Here is a 5,407-nt window from a genome sequence, read left to right as displayed (position 1 = left end):
CTAAGGATTAGTTGTCTTCCACTGAAGTGTGAACAAATTATAATTACTTGAAAGAGACAAACATTCAAGTAGCTTATTGACAAGAATGTCAAGAACATACAATCTAGAATTTAAGCATAGTTCTTAAGTACTCAAGTAAGGAGTTAGGCACACCATTCATTAACCTCAGGCAAGCTTATAGCTAGGAATATTTTTATTGACAGTCAGTCTGACTCATTATATAAGATAGTATTCAGAGCTGTGTTAACATGAAATGATTCCCATCAGTGAACAGATTGCAGTAGCTATTGCATTTAATAATTAGGGATATGGTGAATCACACACTAGCAAAATTATGAAGGAAGGTGGTAAATTAAACACTCACAAAATGCTTTATTAGTAATGTTGGAAAGGTGCACAAAAAAAACCCAGAGCATACATGTTCTTGTTGGTTCCATTAGACGGAAAAGCGCCACTCCATGCAGGAAAAATAGAATAGAGAAATAACTTCTAGTTAGGATTATTCAGGCAAATATGGGAAAAGATATTATGTTCTTCCTGATGACTTTTGAAAGGTATCTTTATGTGGGACACGTTGAGGGATGATCATATCTGGTGTAGTCAGTGTAGGCGTTAGAAGTGATGGTACATGGAGAAGAATTTACACTCTTTCATTGAAACCTGGAACAAAAATGAAGGGTAAATACATTTCAGTTAAAACATTTAGAATGCAATTCCACTATTGGATGTGCATTCCTTTTTTATACATACAGGTCAACAAGTCGTATAATGAATTGCATTGTTTGTCAGACATCTTCATGAAGTCGGCTTTTAATGATATTGAAATATTGTATTGTCATCCCACTTAATGAGCTTATAAAATTTCAGTTCAATAGGTAACTTGTAGCCTGTTATTATCTCTGAAGTAGTCTACAATATAACCCAAGGTTACAATAGAAAAGCATAATTGCCAAGAGCAAGCTTTTTAAAATATTTATCAGTAGATTGTGATTACACTAATTCTAGTATACTATAAAATAGAGTGAGGAAGTTGATCATAGGTTTCCTATATTTATGACTTAATTTGTCAGATTATCCGTCTGTCTGTGTTTTGATTTTTTTGAACCAGTTATCAGTGGATGCAGTAAGTTAGCATAGATCAATTTGACTGGTTAGGTAGATAAGCTAGACTTAAGATTTTAGACTTAGTAGTAGTGTTTGTGCCAAATATAGTGCACAGTATGATAGTTTGGATGAACAAATGGAGTCAGTCTGTAGTAGATTTGCTATTATTAGAATCAGGAATAAGGGCAAACAATATTATTTACCCTAGAGTAAACCAAAGAATAATAAATAAATAAATAAAACATTTTACCATTGTGGATGTAGATCGGACATACAGGAACTGAGCCAGGTCAGCCTGGGAGTCATTCTGTTGCAAGTGAATGTGTTTCGAGCACACACACATACACAAGTTGCTCAGTCAAAGGGGCATGCAAATGGAGTTCCAATTTGTACACAGCCGGGGAAGGGGCAGGACGTTGATCCTAGTATAATGGCAGTGTTGTTCCGCATACTCTGGAAAATTTAAGAAATATTTATTAATTAAGTAGGAAATAAGTCCTAGTTATTAGCATAAGTTATAGGAATAAGGTTAGCAGAGATTTTACAACTAAATAGGTATTTGATCTTTTTAATAATTAGGGTCTATTTTAATTACAGGATAAATTTCAAATTTTATCATACTAAACTATTATCGAAATAAAGTTTAGCCAAATAGAATAAGAGAGAAATAATTGACTCAACAACAACATAAAAGTTAAATAAATAAATAAAAATTGAAGGGGCATTTTTGTACAGGCCTACTTGATTACAAACTAAGCATGATTCTTATTATTGATATTCGGTAATGCTTACATTCTTCATTTATACAATTTTTGCTTAAAACCAACATTGCTTGGTCATACTTTAAAATTCATTCAACCTCCTTGCATTATTCCGGTGATTGCCACAGCTCATGGAAGCATGGAGTCTGCTTGACAGCTGATTCCGGGATTTGGCGTAGGCACTAATTTTCAATAGGTCTTATTGAAATTAGTCTGGTTTCCTCACGATGATTTCCTTCACTCAAAAGCAACTGGCAAATATCAGATGACAGTTCTCAAGGACAATGGGTCGCGGTTCGAACCCGTACCTTATAATTCAAGGCATACAAATAATTTTATTAACACTAGGTGAGATTAGTTAACAGATTACAGAATCATTAGACATTAAAAGTGTAACTTACATATTACATAGCAGTACAGGTGATGCAAGCCGTGATCGTCGGTGCCTTGTCTACTCATGGAAGCGGTCCGTCGAAAAGGAGCTGTGAGTGGCAGGTTTGAGCTGGTGGAGCGAGGTCACGAGGGTTGCTGAAGATAGGAAGGCGTGGCGTGAGCTTGTGAAGGCCCTATGCATCTCTGGGGTGCCTTGGGACACCCACACATAACTGGTAAGGTAGTATAGTGGCACTGGGGCTTAACTCCAAGGGGCATCTAGCACCCAATACCTGAAACATGTAAATAGGCGGACATAAGAAATAGGAAGTTGTAGGCTTACTAAAATTCTCCATCTCTAAGACCAGAATTAGGATGTTATTGTAGTGCGCTATAGGAATTAGACAATCTCTCTATTGGAAAACATTTTACCATTTTAGCAAGTCAAGGTTTAAACTAAACTATGAACTGCTTTGTGATGGACAAGTTAAATACATTATTACTTACGGCGAAAACTTGGCTAATTCCATTGTGGTATCATTAAATCATCATGAAAGAAAACCACGTAGTTCCACTGGCGTCATGGGGTCATTTTATTATTGTAGCTAAAGGTTCGGTTTGTTTCATTATTGTTCATGATGTTTTCCATAATCTAAAACCAAACAAGCATTTATTTATTACATTCGTTATACACATTTTGTGTTGTATTTACCACATTACTAACAACATATATCATTACTTAGTTAATGTATTACTCACTTTTTTATGATTTATAACAAATACAAGCCAGCAGGTCGATAAATTACGTAATTTTCAGTTCCAAATAATGCGTGTACGTCTGAACGGCATCCATTTTTCTTTTATTTCTGTCTGACTGACAGTAATGACGTGGCAATGACGTCAGCATAGCAAATGTTGCCATAGAAAAATCAAAAGGGCTCTATAGATCATAAGACATTTGACGGACCGGATGCGACTAAAATTTATCCAGTATGAATGGGGCTCTGCAGACTATGTGGAACGAATTGTAGAATAATTAAATAGAGACAGTGATTTGACGTTTACATTCAATCTTAATGTTTTTTTTTATATAAATATGAAATAAATAAATAAATATTGGGGACATCTTACACAGTTCAACTTAGCCCCAAACCTATCAAATTTTGTGCTATGGGTGCTAAGCGACGATATGCCTATTTGAATGGATAAAAACATGCTTGTATACAAGGGAAACATCCATGATAATAAATATATTCTGTGGAGTTTCATTGAGGAGAAAAATATTATTATAGTAAAACTTTGTTTAGACTGCTAGTATACTATGACAAATTAAAAGGTCAGTTGAAGAACACCAAATTTCAAACTTTCTATGTTTTGCTAAATAACGGATCGTAGAACCATATTAGTTATAAAATGAGATAAATAGGTAGTGCGTAGTAGTATAAGGTTTAGGTACTAGCTTTTGCCCGCTGCTTCGCTCGCATACTGTTCGAAACGTAATTCTTGTTCAATCGTTTACAAAACAAAGTAAGATTTCAGTAGGATCTGTAGGTGTCGGTCGGTCGGTACTTTAGCCATATTACCATCGTTGAATAACAATGCAACAATCGTTGCAATCATTTATTAAGGAAAATAGTACGTACATTATTATGTGCAACCAAGTCTTATATTTCGTCATATTTGGAAACTTTCACTCATGTGTCTTTCCATATTTTTTTATGTACTACGTCGGTGGCAAACAAGCATAAGGCCCGCCTGATGTAAACGGTTACCGTGGCCTGTGGACGCCTGCAACTCAAACAGTGTCACATGCGCGTTCGATAGGTTTATTAAGCTAATGATAGTTCAGTATGTAGGTATGTGTGTATGTTTGTAACGATAATACTAGAATATAGTTATGTCATAGAGTTAGAAGATGTTATCAGAGCATCTAGGCGTAACAAGTTAGGTACTTGTATTATTTTTCCTACTTACAAAAGGAGAATTCTTAGCAATATTTCATATCATCTTCCATAAAAAAGGTTGCAAAGATGTAATTAATACTTAACGGAAATTGGCGTCACATAAAATATTTTGCAGTTTGCGTACAATTTTGCGTACGTTTGTAATAGGGTTAATGCGAAAGTTAAATGTAAGACGTGATTGCATAAGGTGATTCATAAAGTAAAAAATAACATAGTCCCTGTACTTACGATATAAGTACCTATGTTTATTATTTTTAATTTCTGATCAATTTGAAAAATTGAAATAGCAACAAGAAAAAGGGAGAGCTTTTTAATTATGATATCATACATTATTTTTACTGTCATTATCTAAGTGGACTTGCAGGTATGTCAGAAACAGTGAAATTGAGCGCATGAGGAAGGATGAAATCTGAACGAGTAGTATAAATGAGATTCGCATAATAGAAAGAAGAGAGGAATTAGCTAGATGAATGGATGAAGTGTTATCTGAAGATAGGAAGGGTTTCTTCGTGTTTGCAAGTCTGAGAATAGTGACGGCAGTTATTGGAATTTCGAAATGGGGAAAGGGTTACACAAACTTGATACCAAAAGAGTTAGGTGTTAGGATAAATAATTTATACCTTTTACAGGTACATTCTTTTGGTAACAACATACTCTACATGCCGCTAACAAACGAACTAAACACACACCCTGTGTCTTTATGGGATAAATCAGATAATTTTGTCTGACATATATAAAAAAAAAAATGTGACTTAACATAGAATCATATTTATAAAATTGTTGATTTGATTAAAACATTGATTGTCTGATTACTCTTATAATTATACATAGGACATTATGCCGAGAAAGGAGGAAAATTATTGATTAGTATTGAGTTGTGGACTGGTTCCTTGAACTATGGGGAGAACAGTTGTCAGTGGCTACCTGAGAATAGAAAGGCTTTTTCTTTCTAGTGAAGAGATCTTTGTAAGTTCATAATATCTGGACAATGGAGATAGCGGGTTACCTGTCGGACAATGTGACTAACTACCCATATGAGGATGCAAGGATTTTACCATTAGGGTACATTTGATTCACAACCAAATGCTTTTACTGGAATGAAAATTCTGGCTGGTGACAATTTGACTCATGTGTCTGGGTAACTATTAAGTTCATAATTCGTGCTGGATCAGTGAGGTTCTTTTGAGTATTGGTCACTTTTATTCA

At 34.7% G+C, this 5,407-nt stretch overlaps 1 long non-coding RNA gene across 1 annotated transcript; it reads right to left on the bottom strand.

Annotated features, from left to right (window-relative positions):
* Nucleotides 1-365: 365 nt before the first annotated feature.
* LOC125228212 lies at nt 366-3,238 on the bottom strand. Its single transcript, XR_007177266.1, has 5 exons — nt 2,997-3,238; nt 2,745-2,889; nt 2,267-2,530; nt 1,355-1,557; nt 366-660 (listed from the first exon to the last, which is right to left on the bottom strand). It is a non-coding gene; the product is annotated as an uncharacterized LOC125228212 (long non-coding RNA).
* Nucleotides 3,239-5,407: the final 2,169 nt, after the last annotated feature.

This window comes from Leguminivora glycinivorella, chromosome 7 (assembly GCF_023078275.1).
Source record: "Leguminivora glycinivorella isolate SPB_JAAS2020 chromosome 7, LegGlyc_1.1, whole genome shotgun sequence".
Classification (NCBI taxonomy): domain Eukaryota; kingdom Metazoa; phylum Arthropoda; class Insecta; order Lepidoptera; family Tortricidae; genus Leguminivora; species Leguminivora glycinivorella.
This window is presented reverse-complemented; position numbering and strand designations above follow the sequence as displayed.